Here is a 23,103-nt window from a genome sequence, read left to right as displayed (position 1 = left end):
GAAAAAGAAGTCAGTAAAACAAAATACAGGGGCTAGAGATGTAACTGCGTGGTAGATTTCCCGCCCAATGTGCACAAGGAAGTTCCTAGATTCAATCCCCTTTGCTTCTTGATGATTCATGAAGCAAAAAGCAATAAACAAACAAATAAATAAAAGTAAAACGAATTTTAAAAATAAACAACACAAAACAGAAACAAAACACTGATCCAAACCACATAGTGTCTAGTAAGCTTTAGTCTTCATGTTAGGCTTTTGAATTTAAAGTATTACTTCCCCATATTCACATTCTATTATTTTCTTTCAACAATTATCCTCAAGCAAACCAGGGGAATTAGCTCTTGGTAACAGAAAATAATCACGGAAGCTTAGCAAATGCTTACAGCATTATTATGAGCTACACCCTATCAGCTTACAGAAAGAACATCATTCTTATTGATTAAACCATTTAGCTCTAGGTAGTTGTATAAGGAACAAACACGAATATTTAATTGCACAAAGATGCATATAGTTCACAGAAAGGGAATTTGGTTAATACATTATTTTGTTGTGGGGCAAAACAGTAAATATCAATTATGACTGTATAATTGTGTTATGACAAGAAAGAAAATCACAGTCATCATCTCTGAAAATATCTTAAAACCATTCGTTTTTTAAAGTTTCATAAAGTAAATGTGATACTTCTTTTATTACAAATGATGCAATTATTAATGTTCCTCCCTTTTGTATTCCCCAGGAGTTAATACAGGGAAGAAACTATTATTTTTCTCTATTGTGTACATATATTAATTTCAGAACTGAGAAATATTTAAGTGCTATTTAGCACAGTAAGAACACATGTGAGGGGGGAATGGCCTTACATAAGTATATGGTTTAATAGTCATTGTTTCACTACCTGGCATGCCATGTTTACTTTCATGTCCATGTGGAGTTCAGCCTTGGTAGTTCATGATTACTGGCACTTGAGGCCCCTCAGAGCTTGCAGAAATATCAAGATTAAGCTTTACTCCAGAACTACTGAATAAAAATCTGCATTGTAATAAATTGTAATAAATTCCCTGTGGATTTTACATGATCATTAAAGTTTTTAAAATGCTCCTATATAGGATAAGTGTTACTGATTACTGGATTTCATGAATACCATTTGCTCCAAAAACAAACAAACAACAACAAAAACTGTGTGGAAAGAACCCAACAGTTTTGTTACTCTGTATTAGGACAATGGTGTGCCTGTTGATAGGAACGCCCATTGGTTAGCAAATGTTTCCAAGTATTGACCATTTGTTTAGTTCATCAATTAACTATCATCATCTATGAGTTTTATTTTGCTTTACAGATAGGGCATTGGTTACCTCTGATCATTACCCCGTTGAAAATCCAGAATGACAAGCAACAAATATGCCCACAGTAGTGTATGAATGATAATTGGGCCTTTTAAAATGAAAAAAAAGCTATATATTTTGAAAGAAGAGAAAATATGGCCATTGGAAGATTTTTGTGAAATGAGCTATTGGCACTTGTCTATGTAATGAACAATATATTATCAAATTGCCATACTTGAAAAGAGTTCTGAGCTCACATCAAGTCTTCAGCTTATCAGTTCACAAGTTATTTTGTACGTGCATTCATGTACTGTGAGGTATCATTTGCCCTGTTAGAAACCTTAGCCCTACATATCCTATGGGCAATTAGAGGGCTTACCTGCTTCCTTTTGAAGAGAAACATTCATTATTTGTAACATGAGGAGATGACTCTTACTTGACAGGACTCTAGAATTTTTTCAAACATAGGAATGTAGTTTGTCTCTTTCATACTGAATGTGTGTATATGTCTGTGTGTCTGTGTGTGCCAGTCCTGGGGCTTGAACTCAGGGCCTGGGCACTGTCCTAGAGTTATTGTGCTGAGAACTAGTGCTGTATCACTTGAGCTACATCCCTACTTCCTTTCGATGTAGTTAGTTAGCATTAAGAGTCTCACAGACTTTCCTTCCCTGGCTGGCTTCAGCCTCTATGTTCAGCCTTCTGAACAGCTAGGATTATAGACATGAGCCACGCGCGCCAAGCCTGAATTAAATTATTTTAAAGGAAAACTATGGAGAAAGGGGATACTGCTGGCACGTCAATATTCTGACAGTTCCTGAATGAGGAAAATTTACTTGCCTAAGAAATAATATTGAAAGTGGCATGTAAATGAAAAGTGGGTGTAAAAGGTAGCAGGGTCACATTATTACAGAACAAACTGTGCACACTGCAGATCACCTGGGCAGCAACAATTTCTGAATTGTACCCAGGAGCATGACAACAGGAGGAAATTCTAGAGCAGTCTACCAAGAAACTGAAATAAACTTCCTGTTCAAGTAGGGATATTACATTTTTTAAATGTAGTTAAATGTGTTAGTGTTTTATAATGAGAATTATGTATATAACATAACTGAAGAGGATGTATGTAGAGAGTAATTTGTTCCTCTCTCCTGTGACCAGGGCCCACATTTACTTACTGTTGCTAACCACTGGAGCAATTCTTCATGTAGTCTTTAAGAGATACACTCCAAATATATCCTTATTAAACAAAAGGATACAATACAATGCATATAGCTCAGAGCCTTTCTTTCCCTTCAACTGTATCATAGAAATTGTTTTCTGTCAGCACTTCTTTATTTATTCTATTGATTGCATGGTACATCCCATAGGGGATATAACATACTTCTCTAATTGGCTTTTTTTAGGGAGATATTCAGTCTTTTACCATTGTAAATAGTACTGTACCTAGGGTCTTTGTTCATATATTATCTAAAAAATGTGCATGTATCTATACATAGATGTAGGTATTCTCGGGTCTTCATGTTACAAGTTTTACTTGACTGAAGATAGTTATACAATGGTGAAGAAACAGCATAGAAGGGAGGACAGTAATAATTATATACATCACTCTATGGCAAGTATTGTATATGTAGATATACAACTCTTTCTTTGGTCTGTTGAGGGTCTTGAACTCAGGGCCCAAGCACTGTTTCTGAGCTCTTTTTTCTCAAGGCTAGTGCTCCATTACTTTGAGTCACAGCACCACTTGTGGTTTTCTGGTGGTTTGTTGGGAGATAGTCTCATGGACTTTCCTGCCCATGCTGCTTCAAACCGTGATCCTCAGATCTCAGCATGCTGAGTAGCTAGGATAACAGATGTGAGCCACTGACACTTGGTTGACATTCAACTCCTAGTCCTCTCTGAGGAAGATATTCTTGCTGGCTATGAGGAAGATATTATTGTTGTTATTACTGTTATTAGTGATCTGAGAAAGTCAGGATATGAATCCACCCAAGAAGCTGACTCTGTGCCTTTTCCTCAGCCCAGTGATTCTCTTGCTACTTTTGGTTGAGTACCTACTATGTGTTAAGTAGCTGACTTGTATTTTTCACAGTCTTCGTAATAGCATTACATGACGGTATTGTTGTTTAATAGTTGTAATGAAGTTTAATAACTTACCCAAAGTCTCATAGCTAATAAAGTTAGGAGCTCAAAATGAAAGGGATTCTGGGTGTCTGATTTGTGATAGGAAGTCTCAACAGAGAAGGGAATTTCAAGCATTTACTTCTACATCTGGATCTACCTGGCTATGCATATCTGAGTACCTAAAATATAGCATAAATATAATTTATATACTATTTATTTAGGTTCATAGTAAGTCATCTAGATCTGATTTGAAGTGTACCAGAAGATGATGTGCACAGCTTATATGCAATGTCATTTTGTATAGGGAGCGTAAACATTTCTAGAGTTTAATAGTGTCTTAGAAGCAATACTCTCATGAATAATACTGAAGGATAACTAAACTTCTTCCAGATTTTGTTCAAATGTACTCTACCATCCACATACATACATTTTTCATATTCTTTTTTTCATTCCACACAGTCATGAGGAATTAGTTTTTTCAAAGCTTCCTCCTTATTAGGTGATTGCATATAATTGCCGAAGTGTGTTTATTCATATATTTCTGTTCATTTCCTCTTAGAGATTCTACTGCAATGAAGAAAAATGTTGTATATGTAACATATTTTATTCTCTTTGAATTTCCTGGGAGACGATTCCTTTCCAGGCAAAGTCAAGCTCATTTGACTCAGTTCAACTTCCTGGATTAGAATAATTTTCACAAGAACATTATTTAAACACTCACATTGGGTTCTTTAAAAAAAGTCTGCTTTCTTTATTTAAAAGATTGTTTTTTTCAGTATTTTCAAGATATAGTTTTGAATACGTATATGAATAATTAGTATCTAATAGTCAATACAAAGCCTAATGAGTGAATTTTGCATTATTTCATTTGTAAATACATAAACTGGATTTGGAGGGTGATGTTATAAACAGCATAGGTGTTCATTCCGCATCAACACACACTTCTTGAGTAGCTACTATGTGCCAGGTCCCAGGGTAGTTGTGAAAGCTATGGCAGTAAATGTGATAGAAGCAGCTCATTTCCAAACAAAGCATTACTGAAAGTGGTAATCAAAGATTCTTTGTCCTTGACGCTGCCACAAGGAACTCAATCCTCTGACATTTCCAACTTCTTTGTTCTTTTGCTTTTATGGAATCTGACTCATTTTAAAATACCAGCCTGAGAGATGAAGATAAAGATTATTTCAGCCTCAAAAAGATACCTAAATCAATATACATCTAGTATGTATAATTTCTAAGAATTCCTGAAATCATATTTCCCCCTCTCATCTAGTTCTAGGTGGGATATAGAAACCTGTTTTTCTTCCCCAATTGAAAGTATCATCTTGTTCCAATTGCATAAGCGTGGGTTGTATAAAATTTTATTCTACGTTTATCTTCTCAGGATTTTAGGTTAAATAAACCAAGTATGGGGACTGGGGACACTCTGTTGCTGAAATGACATCACAGGAAAAGGGGGTGGGCAGAGATGACTTGGCAGTGTTAGAATCCAGCTTCCACATTTGACTTGGGCTCCCTAGCTATTAATCCAGATCCTCCAGATTATAGAACATTCATCAATGTTACTAAGGCAGCACAGAGGTAAGCAAGGAAGTAAGAGGACACCTGACGAAGGAACTGATAGGCTTTTGTTTTTTTTTTTTTTAACCTCTCCTTAGATTTCTAATGGACAGTGGGGTTGGAGTTTTTTTATTGCAACTTTTCTCATAACCTTTCTGTCTGAACTCCAAACCCTAAGAACTACATGTCTGAGATCTGAATGTGTTCTTGGTCCCAAATCAATCTTGTCACTCCTCAGAAAGCAATGCAAGATAATAAGTAATATTCACCTGATTGCTTTCCTGCTCAGAGACAGCTAGTGACGTGTGTCTTGCTGATAAGTAGGAGTTGCTGATGTGAGGCAGGATAAAGTGAAGCTTGGAGCTTTCAGAATCTCAATTTGACAGTCGTGGCTGAGGAGAGGGTCAGCGGGGATAGAATCTGTGACACCGATGAGAAAAGAACAAAATTTATCTGCTCTGGTTGCAATGATTAGATGTCTCTTTGTCTGGCTTCCTTACAGTGGGTGACTGATTTTACCGGGCCAGCTGGTTAATATTATAATTAACAAAGTTTGCTACATCTGTAAAGTTTAATCGAAAAATTTGCCGGTGATGTGATAGTGTTGTCACAAAGATCACAAGGGACCAGGAGCCTGATTTTATTCAAGGTGGAGCGGCAAAGCTGTGTCGGCATGATGAAAAATTGCGAACTTGTTCAACCAAAAGGTATGTTTCTTTTTTAATGCCTATTTTTTTAAATCGAGAGTTTTGTTTGATGGTTGGTTCTTTTGTGTTTTATGATGGAAATGATTTCACACACACACAAAAAGATCTGTAATTTTTTTGAGCATTTACACAATATTCTCTGACAGCTTTTGGTTTTCTTGTTTTTTTTTTCCTAAAAATTCAGAAATGTAGAAATATATTAAATAGATTTTGATAGTGGATTGGATGATAGAGCAATCCTTTCCCCATTCTTACTAATAAGGATTCAATAGCTTTATTAGTTTTCTGAATGATTGCTTGAGAGCAAACATCAGTTAGTTGAACGTTTATATTGTGTAGAATTGGATTTAGCTTGCGCAACAAGGTAAAAGGTATTGTTTTGCTTAGTCTGTGTAAATATACAAACAGGAGAGAAAAAGAAAAAAGCGCAGTTACAGAAAATACATAGAGGTTTTATATTCAAGATGTCTTCAAAGTGAGAGGAAGAAGTGACTGAGATATTTATTTGAATGACATAAAGTAATTGGGGATTTTTTTTTTTCATTTAAAATGAGTATTTTTTTAAAAATGACTTTTTTTCCAATGCCAGCCTGGCCATTCAGACTTATATTTTCATTGTGATTTGCTTTGCTTAACTGAATATGTGAGCTTTGAGTGTTTCTGGAATTATAGTATTCATATATTGCGAATTAATGAATATAAAGATTACTGAGGAGAAGCACAAGGCTTCTTGCATGTGCTGTGTACTTCGGCCCTAAGGAGAAAAAGGGTCTCAAAAACATACAGATGGCGAGTTTGGGTTATGTATGCTGTGTCACACTGGTATAAAATCATGATGATTAATTTACAGAATAACTGGGATAAATATTAAGATTCTTTTCCTTTACCTGTGTTCATCAACACCAGACTATCAAAGCAAAAGAAAAGAAAAGCCCCAAGCAACAATTTGTCTTTTTCACATTCCTATTGTCTGTTGTGGTGATAGTATCTTTAAACTTTATACATGAATGTTTTAAAATAAGTTAGTTCCTAATATATGTACTTAAATAGGTCTATTGAAACTTTTTCATGTTTTTTTCCCTAACCTCAGCAGGCTGGATGCTCCCAATATAGTGACTTAAATTTTTAACAACCATATGTCATATTCTTGAATAAAAATCATCATTTGTTATGGAATAGTGACGTTTAAAACCTTTAGGTACTCAGATAATTCTAAGCACTATCAAAATTTGGGTGTAATTTGATTTGCAATTTCTCCAGTCCTTGCTAAAATCTAATGGTGATGATTAGTTAAGCTGCACATGGAGGTTTTGTTCATTATTTTATTGTGTTCTGAACATCTTTTTTTTGCAGAAAAATGGTAGTCTCATAGTGGAGATAATTTTTATTCACTTCCACCTAATATCTGGCACCTAATAGGCACTCAATATTTATTTGAATTAATGAATGTGTTCCTACTTTTATTCAAATATAACATTATGTCACATTTACTTCATACGATTATTACTTTGGTACACAACAAGCAAGGTGAATATAGATAAACAAATGAATAGTATAATAACAGACCATACATATGTAGGATTAAATTCCTATATTTTAGTTGTTTTAACCTAAACCTCCATAATATTTTGTAAAATTGGGACTTGGTAGTGTAAAAATCCTATTGGACTATCAAAGGTCTATAACAATTACAAAGGGTCAGGAAATCATTCATAGCTGATAACATTTTATTTTTCAAAAAAGAAATTCCTTCAGAATTACCTCTTGAGATGTGTAGAAATGTACTTTTATTAGACTTTCAAAGGAATTAATATTTTTTGGTAAAATGAGCTAATATAAAGAGTTAGCAGATTAGTGATGCATAATGAATAAAATACATTCTTTCACATGGAAATAAAAGTATAATAAATGTCCTTTAGGTGATTGGGGCTGTTGCAATTTTACTGAAGATTAAAGTTTGATTGACCTTGATTGGGCCAATTAACCTTTCTGAAATTAAAAGCCAGATCTGAATTAGTCTGTCCCATTTAAATGCAAACATCTAGTAGGCCCTATGCCACTCAAGTAATTATAATAATAATAATAACCCATTTTATTTTTCATTTGTTTGCATATTTAAGTGCTATTTTGCTTGGGAAGGAACATAGCAAAGTCTATAATAATGTTTGGAGAGTAGACTGTGTGTCTATGTTTGTCCAAGTAGTACTCTCACTACTACACAGCAACAAAACCATCATGACAACAAAAGCAGGGAGTATGAAACCCTTTCTGCCCAAGTAATAAAATCATACTCTCTGAAGCAAGATGATCAAGATGTCCTGAGTAGCAATGGCATCTGTAATCCAATACTAATGAGCTAAACTGCATACTCTACCCATGTTAAACCTACAGAACGGCTCCTGAAAGCTCATGCTTTGTGGTATACTTGCTTAGGAAAATTGCTGATTTCTCCTGCTGGCATTCCATTCCCCATGACTAAGTTTGAAAATGTTATAGGAAAAGCAAGCTGATTATCATGCTATCTTATGGTTTAGTTTTATTGTTCTTCCATTATTTTCCTTGAAGTGTTTCTGAAACGTTGATATTCAGGTTGTTCCAAAAGCCTGTTTCCTTTTTAAATATCATTAATATTATTTTAGCCAGTGAATCTTCTTAGTTTTAGGTCCAGTCACACAATGAATGTGTCCTCCTTTTATGTGTCGGTGAACTATTAAAATGGTAATAAAGAATCTCTTCATTCCATACCTAATTTATCTCTTTCTCTTTCCATCAAAGAATTTACTCTGATGTGTCAAGGTAGAAATGTCTAAGGCATTACAGTATAGAAATTAAGAAGCCTGAGGTGCTATAGTTTATTTTTGCACAAGCTTTTCATGTACGCTTTTAACATCCTTCTGAAAGATAGGCTTCTACCATAGAGCTCTGAAGGAAGTTAAAGATGAAACACATGTGCGAGACACACAGAGATTATTCCACTGGCAAAGTGACTCTGACATCCTCCAGAGAGTTGGATAATACCTTGAAGCAGAGATTAATAACATGTTTAACTAAGATCTGTTTGCAGTAAGGATAATTTCCTAATTCTTCATTGTGAGATAAATATTCATCATGAATTATAAACAAGTATGTCCTTCTGTAAGTTCTCTGATAATGTGTAGATTCTGAGCCTTAGTTCTGGTGCCTTGGGTTGTTAACCTTTAAAGAATTCAATTGTTCCATGCTAATACTTGTTTCCTTATTGTAGATAATCCTTGCTAAAAAAAATAAATACGACTGTTATGTAAATCCATAAAATACACACTACTAATTCTCCAGATATAATGCAAAAATCATCTCTAACTTAGAATAATCTCATTTGGCCACTTATGAGAACTCATGAAAATAAATTTTAGTATTCATACTTGTTGCCATTGCAATCACATTCTTTAAGCATGAAAAGTTTATGTGACAAGCTGCAGAGAAGATCTTTATATTGTTATTAATGGTCAGTAATCTTTTTCATAAAAGGAAAACATTGCGCAGAAAGGTGAAATTCCTATTGTCTTAGCAGAGAAAAAAAGTGTTAATGAAAAAGTGAAAGAAAATAAGGTTATATTTTCTAAGTCTTAAATCTAATTATTATTATTTTTTTTGCTTGAGTATACCTCAAAGACATTTTATTTCTGTGTTCTCCTGGATGTCTGGCAATCAGTTCCTATTTAATCCAACCAGGCCCAGCCCTGACATTTTTGTTTGCAGTTATATATTAACATCCTTTGCCATTAACAAGCCATCATTAATCCACTTGCTATTTTTATGGACTACATACTTAAGCTACAGCCCTTGTGTTTTAAAAAGCAGACTTAAAAAATGACTAATGATGTCTTTTTAGCCACTGTATGTTGTTTTATTCATTTTGTATTATGAGTCAGCAACTTAATTTCACAAAAGTTTAGGGTAGGCCTGTCACAAGCAATTTTATTTTATTAAGCAAAGGAAAGCTAGCAAGTAACAGATGTTAGGATTTTCAGTGCTTTCAGTGGAAGAAAGTAGACACCTAAGGATTTTGCAAGATGTCACTCTAACAAACAATAATCCTAGAACAAAATAATTCATTAGTAACTGGGGAATTATTTCCTGTAATTTGTTTGAAAAGTTATAAAAATATTCTAGAAATGGCAACTTCCCCGATGGTATCCCTCTACCCTTTCTAGTTTAATAGGAAAGATTAGTTCCCTAACTAGATTTCAAATAACTTGGGAGGGGACCTAATGCAGTGTAGCAGTACTATATGGCATAGCTGATACATCCTATACAATTTGTGTTAAAATTGTTACATTGATTCTATGCATTACAGTGACCATTTGGCATCTTTTGGAAATATGTTCTAGGCCACCCAATGATCTCAAAACACACACATATCCTCAAGTCCCTTATATAAAATGGCATCCTATTTGCATAAAAGCTACACATATCCTATGTACTCTAATCATTTCCAGATTATTTATAATACCCAGTGCCATGGAGAATGACATAGTGTTGAAAACCCCAGTATGTAAAACCCCAGAAGGCTAGAGGGCTAAGTCTACTCTGCAACTTAGAAACATTACCTTTAAAGAGCTTTCAGCATGAACATTTCTGACTGGTGTGTATGTACTCAGACTCAACAGGTTTTTCTGGAGCCCTTTCCTAAATTCTATGAATTCCCCATGACTCAGTGACTAGGTCTATGAGCTGTATTTTATAAATCAGAACCTAGAACGAAGTGGAAAACAATTTTCTAAGTTAAATAGTCCATCAGTGGACCAGCCAGGGTGGAAGCTGATAGCATTTCAAGCCTTCCTTCACTAAGACTGGTGTCATAGTTACAGAATTTGTCCTTCCACGACTGCTGGCTATGAAATCCAGAGTCTTCCAAAATAGAATTTACTGCAGCCCAAGAACTACAGTGAAAGAATTATCCCTCTCCTGATTCACTCCAGAGGAGGAAGTAAGACATGTTTGGGGTGTCTTAGATTATTCACAGATAGACTCATGCAATGGGCCTTAATTTAATTGGCTCATTTCACTGAGGTCAGAAATTCTCAAGTTTCTAATCATTGAGTTTACTGAAAATTCATCCCTGAGTACTTTAAAAAATGCCTTTAAAATGTTTGTGCTTACTTCTTTTTCATTTAAAATTCATAAATAATTCTGCTTAATAGACTCATAAAGTCACAAGTGTCTTTGACTCACAATACCCAGTTTTACTGGTGGGATTAACTTGACAACCCACTGATAAATGTGCTGTCAATTTTCATATTTCCTGCACAGCATCTGTTAGGTTTGTATGCCACAAGAAACCATCCAGCTGCATTTAAAGGAATTTGTAGAAAACACGTAATAAATCCTAAAGTAAAAAAGAGAAATGAAACAAGTTATACATGAGTAAAAGATAGCATGCTAGGATGTGAGGGCGATCTGGCTGTGACATCTGTCAGCCCATTGATGGCCAGGGTTGATTTGGCTGATCTGGCTGGCTAGACCGGTGTCCCCTTCCTCCATCACCGCTCCATGTGCGTCCCTCCAGAAGCTGTGCGCTCAGTGGAAGAGGACGACCATCCCCAATAGAGGAGGACCGGGCTTCGGTCAAGGGTGTACAAGTAGCTGCGCTCCCCTGCTAGAACCTCCAAACAAGCTCTCAAAGATAGCATGCTAGATCTCATCCCCTGATATATTAGGATAACAAAACAATGATTATGACTTAGAATTAAAAAAAAACAACAACTCAAAATTGCCTCAGGAAGCTCTAAGGTTGTGAATCACCTCTTAAAATTGCTTCCGTTGGTTTGTAAATGCTCTTAAGTTGGCCAAGGGGAATTTAATCAGTCTGAAATTCTCTTGATATCCATCCCTAGGGCTTTTAGAAGCGTCCCAATAAATACTAGGTGGCAAAGGAATATTTGTTAAATAGGATTGAAAATGGTTATTGCCATTAACATAAAGCTAGGGACACTGAACCCAATAAGTTGGTAAAAAGTGATTATATTAAGAAATGAATCTCAGCTTTAGAATCTGAGGATAAAAAGGAAGTTTAGACAGATGATGGATCGATAGGAAGATAGATAATAGATACACTGATCCCTTCTAAGTTGTTCCCACATCTGTTTTACAATGTTTTAAAGATTGGTCCAGTTTTCACCTTCATGATAACCTTAACTTTATACCAAAAAAGCTCCCTCTCCTTGATCTTGTTAGCCATTAGTCACTTAATACTCGTCAAAAATTAAATTCGTTTTCTGCACAGATTAGTATATTTAGGCAAAATTATCAATGTAGTTTATGTTTGAAATGAGACAAAAGAAATAATCTACCATATTGATTTGAAAATGAATTTAAAAAGCAATTAAAGAGCATGGCATAGCAGAATGTTTTCACGAAAAATAAGAAAATACTATTATGATTCTGAATACAAAAGAGCATGCTTTTAGGTAGGTAATGAGATGAGACTTACTGAGGGAATCTTGTGGAAAAGATGTTAGACCAGAGGAAAGAGCAAGCTTGACCAATCTCCCTTCTTATTACAGAAATACTTGAGAATTCATTAACCGTTTGAATCTGCTTGATGGTGATTAAACCCTTAGGCAGATGTGAATCAACGTTACTATATGGAAACATTGAGGAAAACATTTATGAAAAAGAGAATCCAATTTCTGAAAATACAGGCCAATTAAAGACTGAGGTTTAATTTAGGGATTTTATTCTGTTGGCATGATGTATATATTAATGGTGATTTAGCTCCCCTCACTCATTCCTCATCTTCATAAGCAAAATGAGATTTTTACTTATTGACATATTACTGAAGAATCTCGATTTTCTTCCAGAATTACACAATTTTTGCATAAATGTGCCTAATTACCTGAATTCAGTTTTGATTAGCAGTGTTAATTGACGCAGCTGTGGTTGGTATCTGTTTACCTAAATTACCATGTGCAAACAGCAATATGTCTGAAAGTGAATATGCTAAACTGAAAATACTAATTAGCTAAGACAGATTGTTATTCAAGTCACATTGTGGAGCTTTCTAATGAAAGCCTGAATGTGTCAGGGTTTTATGATATTCAGACAGAAATGTCTATATTACATATGATTTCTAAATTTAATTCATAAGAACAGATGGGATGTCATCCAGGGTTCTTCTGCCTTATTCTGTTATTAATGTTAATATTTTACTCAACTGAAGCTATACTCATAGGTTTGGGGGGAAAGAAACCCATTTTGTGCTTTGACAACATGCCAACTCTGTACCTACAGACTCATCTATTTATTGACCAGTATAGTCACAGATTAGATCCATCTACCATTCCAAAGATGATGATAAATAAACCCTCTTGCAAGTTTAATCACACCGGTTGGTTAATCTTATACCAGGAAGGTTAAACATACAGCTTATGAGAAATAATATTTTGTTTTTATATCTGGGAAAAAAACATCATCATCATAAGGATTTGATCCCAGGATTCTTTAAAATCACTGAGCCTTTCCTGGGGCTGAAAGGTGAGTGATGAGTTCCTTTAGCTTGCCTCCAATCTGATCATCATTTTAAAGCACTGTTTCTTTGCAAGTGTCAGGTTTGAAACATTTCAGCCTTTTTTTGTGTCTTTGTTTCCTATTACCTTTGTCCTAACACATGACCTGCTTTGCTTAAGGATTCTCTCCAAAGAAAGGATTAATTCTTCACACACACAAAAAAAATCTGCTGTGGCACTCAGCACTAGTTAATGGCACTGCAACTTTGAGGTACCCAAAGATTGCAGTACCAATCCTGTATGTCACATAGTGAGGATGTAATGGACCATCTTCCTTCCCTCAAGAGGCTAAGTAACTGTACTTAATGCATAATGAGTCTCCTCTTCCCAAAGGCTGTGAAGATAAGGCCTCTTGACTCAACTGGAAGGGCTTAAGATCCTCTATTAGATATCTTAAGATGCCAGGAGCAAAATGGGGGTAATTTTCATGATGCAAATTTGAACATAATTATAGTTTGGCATATTTAATTTAGTTTTAAGTGAGAATTATAATTGCCAAAATTTTAATTATTTCAATTATGCTAATTTCTATCCCCAAAGTTTTGTGTCATGTGATTTCTCTAAGATAAGTTAAATTGTAGCAGAATTACAATGTTGTCTAATAAGAAATTTCAGGAATTTGAGACAATGTCTCTGTCCTGTTTTGCTATAGAAAATATGAATGTCTTGTTAATTAGCCCAGAAAAGCAGAAAGTGCCCGAATAAATAACTAAGGGAGAAACGGACAATGTGTATTCAATGCTTTGGCTATTTGTATTCCATTCACTGTATTATTATCAATAGTAAAATATTATTACTCTTCACTATCTAATGAAGCTAGTATCTATATTTTAAAAATAACATTCATATACTTCATAGTGATGATCATTTATTAGCAAAATTTTAGAAAAAAATATTTAAACCTCCTTCAAAGTTGTCTTGCCTATGATGGTCATTTTTGCTTTATTCCTCCCAAAGTTACCTAGAGGTAAGTTTATGTATTTTTGAGATGAAAACTTAGATGTTTGTATTGCCTAGTGGCTAAAGGTACTTTGTTTTAGATAGTTCAAAAGTTCCGTTTTTTGTATCCAGAGTGCTGTGTGTGTGCGTGTGTGTGCGCATGCGCGTGTGCATGAGTTCAATTTAGATGCTAGAGTGGACCAACTAGTTTGATTGTCTAGGATATTTACTTTCTGCCTTTCTGCGTTCTCTAAAGAAACTGCTAGGTACCCTGTCAGATTTTAGGACATAGACAAAGGAAGAAAATCGTGTATAAAACTGATGGCTGTTTTACACAGAGGAATGCCTGGGTATTCTTTGTTCCTGGTGTAATTCTCTAAATATTTCAGTGAAAGTTCTATTATTGTTGTTTTGTCTCCACGTTCGATGTGACCTTGTGTGTTTCTAGGAGCAATCTTTAAATAGGAAAGCAGGTCAGGGATGTGAAATTACAAGTGGAATTATGGAGTTTTATCAGACTTTCCAATTAATTGTCTTGAGGCAAATCGCTTGACATCAGTGCGCAAATTAGTGAATTTTAAGAATAAATACAGCGATCTCTCTGACTTATTAAGGATTTATCAGTTGTGCCCAAGGTTCAACTGATCTGCAAATGAGATGTATGAATCTTTTCTTTGAACTCTAATTGGCCTGTGGGGGAGGCAGATCTGATGGAGTTAAAGGCTGAAAGGACTTAATCCTTTGAAGAAATTTTTATTTCATTTCAATACATCTAAGTATTGCTAATGCACTCAAAGATTAATTTCATTCACACTGCTTCCTGTATTCTGATTTCCTTTCCAATGGATAGAACGTAGGCTCCCTTAGGGTAATCTCTGCCATTCTGCTAACCTTTCCACTGGCCCTTCCTAAGGCTTCATTCCTGAGAGTTGACATGCACACAGTGGGCACATTATTCCTGAGAGATGTGTGCATAGTAGGCTCTCAATGTGCCTTCTCTCTCCCCAGTGTGAATAGCTGCCAATGAATTAAAAACCATGAATCCTCTCTGTAATGCTTAGTAGCTATATTAAAGGATATGCTATATTACCTAACCCAGGGACCATAAACCCTGTAAGAACATTAAAAATTTTGAAAGCTTCTGGTTATGATGAGAAAGCTGCATTTTTTTGATTGGCTTGTATTCTGCCAAAGGAGCTCTCATAGTTCACAAAGGATGAGATTCATTTGAACTTCTTTTTTTCCCTGAAAAGGATCTCATATGCTAGACTTCATGCACTTTCAAATGAATGGGATTTGAACTGTAAGCGTAGATTTGTCCATAGATTGACTTAACTTCAGGTTTTCCCTAGGATATTTGCTGGCAGTGTAACTTTGGAACATTTTCTTAATTCCTTTGGGCCTTACTTTAGACACCTGCACAAGAGAGATAGTAATATCTTTTTAGGGCACTGAAAGGGTGAGTGAATTTCATAATGGACACAAACACTTTAACCCAGTACCTAGCACTGAATTGAAAGGAAGCAGTATCTGTCAGTAATATACAAGCTACATAGCACTGTGATAGAAACAGAGGCAATTGGAGAATCATTTTAAATGCAGTTATTATTAACTTCCTTAAGCGCTGAAGCAGTAACTTGTGTGCATAAGTACGCAGATAGCTGTTTTGTGCTCTCTTTGTATATGGTGTGTGCACACTTGCACACATCAAAAGATAAAATAAAACACCTACCTTCTTGAAAGTAATATGATACATGAACTTCTGGCTTCCTTCTTTGGTGACAGTTTTTGACGTCAATCTAACACATCTAACATGTCATAGCTCAACAATCCATCTGTACACATCACCCTATGTGATTTCACAGGAAAAAGACAGGCTGAGTCATATGACATTCCTATTTATAAATGGGGTACAGAGTGACTTACTGAAGATCTCTACTGCAGTAAGGAACAGGGAACAATGTAGGAGAATATTCTTGTAGTCTTTTCCTAGACCATTTGCAAAAGGAAAAAGAAGAAGAAGAAGCCACTAAGATTCATTCTGCATGGCATATTGGCAAACAGAGTAATGTTCTCTGTAAACAGTACTGCAACTGTTTATAAGGCCTATGGATGGTTATGTTGGAAAATCTGGAGCATTTATCTAGGTTTTGATAGATGTAAAGGTAGTTTCTCTTCCATACAAATGTATTAAAGCTGGGCTCATTCATGGCCTAGCCAAACACAGATCATTTTGCTCTTACTATTAGGGGTTGGGTGCAAATGGGGTAAGCCAGAGTAGGAATTGCTGAGTCTAGAAACTTAGATTTGGGCCTAGATAAAGGGCCTAGAGATCTAAACAGGAGAAAATGCCTAGTGGTTTCTTAAGAAATTAGCACGTAACCGAGCATGGTGCACACATCTGCATTTCCAATACTCAGGATTGTAAATTCAAGCCAGCCTGGGATAAACAGCAAGATCTGGTCACACAATGAACAACAAAAATGAGCATATGAAGCTAAATGTTAGGAAAAAACCTTCTTCCTTCCTTTGTATATGAAATTATAATTACAGCAGAAGGAAAATGTACCAAGAAATCTATCTCAGACACTTATCATTTGTTGTAGTAGGTTAAAATATTTTACTGATTTAATAAATATAAGTATCTGGAGGTCCTTAAAAGGCACTGGTGGGACATAGAATATAAAACACAGGGCAGTGGAGGATTTCAAGTGCCTGTTCTATGATCATATACTTCTTATTGCAACAGCAGTCTAATTAAAGGAGCAAGAATTCTAACGATTTTGATGAACATACCCATTCATTTATGTATTCATTAAACAAATGTTTATTTCTCATTGCTCTGAGTAGTGAAACATGAGGTTTTGAAATCACATAGCTTTGGGTTATGTCCTTGGTTCTCCATTAATTAAAGGTGGGGGAAAATATGTTGAATCTTCAGCTTCCTTCTCTCTAAAATGGGGTTGTAAGGATGATATTGATAGGGGGAATTAATAATACTTATAAGGTATTTCCCACTGTACACAGGTGCTGTCATTATTATTTTATGAGAGTGAAAGTTTCTTCACTCATGGACAAAAGCATAGTTGGAGAGGAGAAATAAACACACTAAGCAACCAGCATATTTTACCATAGCATATCTGTGCACGTGACTGTAGTCCAGATTCATAGGGGCTGACAGAATGTAAAAGAAAAGGACTTTTCCAAAAAGCATAAACAATGTCAAAAAATGTATTCTGTTCATTGTGATGTCTAGGTCTAGCCATGCTTTTGTCCAATAGATGAAGTCTGATCAACATTTCCCCCATTTTTCCCTAGCTTTTGATTTGTGAACTCCAAGGGCCTAATTGACACTGAGTGGGCTGCCTTTTTCAATCGCATGCATGGTAGAGTTTGGGTCTATTTGGACTTGCTTAGAGTTCTTACATCCAGAGAGTCCAAATTAGATTTTTGTCATTAGCCTGTCAAGCTTGTCTTAAGCCCACTTAATGAGGTCTGCGGTGGAATGTCTTTCATGTTCCATGGCCTTTATGTTCCGCTCTCAGCTACACTCAGCTGTGGCTGGAGACTTAACGAAGTTACCACAGTGCCTGTTTGTGGTCTGCAGCTTGGGAAAACATACCTCATATGTGTTTGGGTCTTTAAATTCTGTTTTCTGACTTTTAGGGTGTATTATCCTTGTGGCGTATTCCAGTGCTGTGGAAATAAGACCAGATGGATATGACAAGCAGCCATTCAGGAAATTCCATACACATTTACAGTTTAGAAACCCAGTATACATATGACTGTCTGGATGTGTTCATATGTCAGATTATTTTTGTCGCGTCCAAATGGTTGGGATTTCAGTGAAGCAGTTACCTAGAATGTCAACACAAAAATTCCTCTGGAGGGAAACACAGAGCCTCATACTAAGCCATTAACAGGGCTGAATGTAAAGACAGAGACAAGATCATCCTGCCCTTATTTTTCTTAAGTTTTCTCCACAGGACGTATCATCTCATGACATTATAGCATTAAAGTATTTATGGGCTACTATGACAGTGTAATCTCTGTAAGGACAGGGCATTTTTTTCTGCCCTGTTTAGCACTCTTAGTGTAGCACTCTTCATGTGGCAATGAATGCATTGGCTATCACTAAGATAATTAAATGGCATTTAATTCTTTTGTCTCTTAACTGATGTGCATGTGACGTGAACAATGATACTAATGCCTAACATTTATATCATGTGTACAATGAGCCAGACACTGTGCTCAGCACTTCACATTTAATTCAGACAAGAGAAATCCTTGAAATGCAGGCTATTGTTCTTCCTGTTTCATAAATGAGAAACTGAAGCACAAAAGAATACCATGGGTCAGAAGCAGGATTCATTCTCAGCAGCCTGATCTTTTACATTGCCTATTGTTGTAATGTGGCTTCCAAGCTTTGAAAATAAGTCATCTCAAAAGCTTATCTAACCTTCCAATTAGCAAAAACCATCACATAACCACGATTCTATTTAGTTCTAGGCTGTTCTTAAATATGTCATTCAGCGGAACCCAGTAGTAGTGCAAGGAAAGAATAACTTCCAAATACTGGGAGATGAATGAATCTGTAGAAGTAATCGCTTACCCTGTTTTGTATTTCTCCCTGCATTGCTTTGCCCTTCACTTGAAAAGGAACATGAGAGGAAACTAGATGATGGATGCCAGAAATAAACACCATGGGTCTCTGTGCTAGTTAAAATGTTATGTTAACAATCCTAGGGCATATTACCCAGCTAACTGGATACCATTGGTGTTGGAGATTTCATTTCAGCTAGTTCCTGGCTACTCAAGTTCATTTTACAGAAATAATAATAGAGTAATGAAATTTAGGTTTGAAATTAAAGCATATTACTAGAAGTTATAAGGACCAATGTGTGTGCCTACTTGAATTTAGTTAGGTTTAAATATCAGTTGGTATCCTTTAGCACAGAATTGACCTAATGACATAAGTTTTGTCACAGGTAAGACAAGGAGAAAAGGGAGAATGGAAAAATGTATCATTGTAAATTCCCTAAAAATTCTTGAAAATGACCTCCATCACACATCAAGTGAACATCACATTGGATGGAATGGCCACAAGGATGGTATGATTTTCAGGGATGCATTTGTGTTCTGAGGGAACAGGGCCACATAGCCAGACACTTCTACATTCCCTAGAATCATGAGTTATACTCATTAGCTACACATTTCCTATTGAAACAATCTCCAATATCCATCCATCCACAGATACATTATTTCACCAGTCCATTTTCCAGCCACTTCCTCCAATCAGTCCAGATGGCGGAATCAATTTTCTTGCATCAGTTCCTCTTGAATCAGTTCCATGAAATCTCATTCAAAAATGAAATAGTTTTATTTGGGCTTATGTAATACTATTGATTCTTTTTATAACATGTTATCTAATATGTACAGCAAGAGTCTCTATGTTATAGACCCTTGATATTACCTAATGTGGTAGGATATCAATTCCTGCCCCCTCTAACTTAATGAAAGAATTCTTAGCAACATAAAGTATTAGGTAACAAACATGTCTAAATGAGGATATCTATTATCAGATGCCTATTATTTGTCTATATATTCAAATACACTTAGAGAAAAATGAAAAAAATAACTTTACAAAACCTTTGGGATGTCCCCCCGTGGTTTTTTCCTAGTTGGGTTTATATTAATCCAAATGATAATTATTTTAAATATTGTCATTGCTCTTCATCATGCTTTCTCTTGCCCCTGCTCCCCCTTCTTAATTTGTGGTACTGCAAATTGAACCCAGGCCCTCAGGTCAAGCACTCTACCATTATATACCCAGACAACATCATATTTTCTCTAACTTAATCTATTTCCTTCCTTATATTTTTACATATATAAAGTGACATAAGTACTCCACATAAATGGAAGGATTTGTGTGCTGGTTTAATTCTGAGTTTCTAGCTATTGTATATATGAGAAAGTAGGAAATGTGAGAGGATGACTGAAGTAGAACTCAGTTATTATTATCAGCTAATGAATGCTATTTTTCTACCATATATCAAGTTAGATGTCACCTTCATCCTTCAATGAATTATACCTGAAGTGGATGAACACTGATATTTTGTTGAGATTTTCTTTCTTCAATCATAAAGGATCATTAAAACATATTATCATGATTTTGGCTATTTAGTAGTGGTAGAAAATGGATATATATACACAGATACATGTAAATATATATATACATATGTATCTATAGCTGCATAGACACATCTGCATCTATGTATAGATACATATGTACATGTGTATGTATGTATCTATGTATGTATGTATATCTAGAATCTAACTGTGTAGATCAGACTTTTTCAAAATCATGGTCCTCTTGCCTTAGCCTCTTGAATATTAGGACTGCAGAATATGCTACTATGTCCCTCTGGGATAAAAATAAATTAACATAAAATATATGCATGTCTTTACTACATAATATCCTGTTTTGAAATATGCATACAACTTACAATGGTTTGATTGGTCTTACATATGGACTACCTCCTCATACTTATTTTTTGTGTATGTGTTGAAAATAAACTTTATTCCTAGTGATTTTTAAGCCATTATATTTTTTGGACCTATAGTCACTTGCTATACAGAGAACTCTTCTACTTATTTATCCTAGCTGAAATTTTGTAGTCTTCAAGCACATTGTCTCAACTCCCTATCTCCCACCCCTAACTGCCAGGGCTTGGTAACTACTATTTGCTCTCTTTCTTAGATTCCATATGTAAATGATTTATTTCTGTGTCTGGTTTATATCACTTCACCTCATGTCCTCTGGTTTCATCTGTGTCGATGACAGATTTCCTTCTCTTTTGAAGGCCGGATAGTGTTCCATTGTGAATATGTACATCTGCTGTTCAATACTTAGGTAAATTCCACTACTGTGGCTAATGCTTCAGTGAACCCAGGAGTGAAGCAATCTCTGTGACATTACTAATTTTATTGCCATTGGTTCTGCATTCAGTATAGGACTGCTGGGTCACATGGCAGCTCTATTTTTAATATTTAAAGTAACTTCCAAACTGGTTTTTATAACAGCTATCTTAATTTACATTCCCACACAGGACATATACACATGCTTCCAACATGTTATCTTTCATCTTTTTAGTAAAAGACATTCTAATAGTTGTGAGGTGCTATCTCATTGTTGTTTTAATTTGCATTTCCCAGATAATTAGTGATAATGAGTATCTACTGGTCACTACCATGTCTTTTTATAAGAAATCGCTAGTCAGACTTTGCCCATTTGTTAATTGGGTTCATGTTTGTTTGCTGTTGAGTTGTCTGAGTTTCACATATACCTTACTTTTAGCTATTAAGACATGTGGAAGGGAAATAGTCCTCTTTACTCTAGATTCTCCCTTCTTTCTTTGTTGTTTTTCTTCAGTGTGTGGATTTTTGTTTTAGTTTGAAGTAATTCCTACTTGTTTCTTTTTAATTTTTTGCCAGGGCTTTATAAAATCAAAAACGAATTATTTCATTGGCCATATACCAATTTTATGGAAATCTTTTCCTCTATCTTTTCTTCTCATAGCTTCAGATGTATGTTGAAGTCTTTAACCCATTTTGAGTTGAATTTTGCATATGTCATGAGATAAGCTTTATTGTCATTCTTCTGCATGTGGAAGTCCAGTTTTCCCAGCACCATGCATTCTTAGCATCTTTGTTAAAAATCAATTGACTGTTAATAAGTTAATTTACTTCTGGGTTCTGTAGTGTGTTTCATTGGTCCATGTCTGTTTCTATGCCAGTCATAGATTGTTTTGATTACTAGAGTTTTATAGGATATGATAGTCAAGTATTTTGATGCTTCTATTTTTTTTTATCTTTTTCCCAAGATTAGTTTATCTGTTTTGGTGTTTTTCTGACCCTGTATGTATGAAGTTTAGGACATTTTACTATTTTAAAAACAGGTTTTATAATTTTGGTGGAGATTGCATTAAATTTTTAGATTGCATTGGGAAACACATGTTTCTAGTAATCTGAATCTAATCAATGAACACGGGTTATCTTTCCATTTATTTGCATTTCTTTCATTTCATTCTTTGACTTTTAGTGTTTTCCTACAGATATTTCACATGCTTGACTAAATTTATTCATATGTGTCTTAGTTTGCTTTTGACATCTATTAGAAATGAAAAGTTATTCTTGATTTCCTTTTCACATAGTTTGTTGTTAGTGTTTGGAAATACTACTGATTGTTTTGTGTATTGAGTTTGTGTGACAGCTTTATTAACTTTTTATATTAATTATAACAGATTTCTTATAGAGTCTCTGAGGGATTTTTTGTATATAAGTACATATTGCATGGAGACAGAGACATTTTAACTTTTCCTTTCAAATAGGAATGCAACACTCTTCTTATATTTAACCACATAAAAAATAAAAAAAGAAGAGAGAAATATTAGCCAAGTGAAATCTTTAACTAATAGAAATAGAAATTGAGTAAACATATTTTTATTTTATTCTTTTTGTAAAGAAGTTCTGAAACTCAAATGTATCTGTACATCATTATTATTAAAACAAACCCCTGCTGAAGAAGTTGAAATATTCTTAAGAGAACAAACTGATAGAGCCTCATATTCTCTCTAGATAACTGAAGGGGGCATGTGGCACCTAACTGTATGACTAGCAGTCTATGGGGAAGACCTTCTCTATGCATATGCATTTATATGATTTCATGAGGAGCCAGTGACAGAATCATGAGGATAATGAAATATTTGCAAACCTGAAAGCCAAACTAGCTTTTGGTTTATTTTTTAGGGCTTGTCTTTCTGGACATTTTGTTTTTGAAACTAGCTCCCAAAGACAATAAACAAGGCCTCAAAGAGTCCCCATTGAGGAATGAATGGCATTACGCAG

General features: G+C 35.1%; 1 long non-coding RNA gene across 1 annotated transcript in view; it reads left to right on the top strand.

Annotated features, from left to right (window-relative positions):
* The first annotated feature begins 4,808 nt into the window (after positions 1-4,808).
* The window catches only part of LOC125353864, a 28,777-nt gene continuing 10,482 nt past the window's right edge, over positions 4,809-23,103 (top strand). The window contains exon 1 of the long non-coding RNA XR_007211369.1: positions 4,809-5,710. This is a non-coding gene — a long non-coding RNA (uncharacterized LOC125353864). The remainder of the gene's footprint in view (positions 5,711-23,103) is intronic.

Source organism: Perognathus longimembris, chromosome 1, assembly GCF_023159225.1.
Source record: "Perognathus longimembris pacificus isolate PPM17 chromosome 1, ASM2315922v1, whole genome shotgun sequence".
In the NCBI taxonomy this organism is placed as follows: domain Eukaryota; kingdom Metazoa; phylum Chordata; class Mammalia; order Rodentia; family Heteromyidae; genus Perognathus; species Perognathus longimembris.
This window is presented reverse-complemented; position numbering and strand designations above follow the sequence as displayed.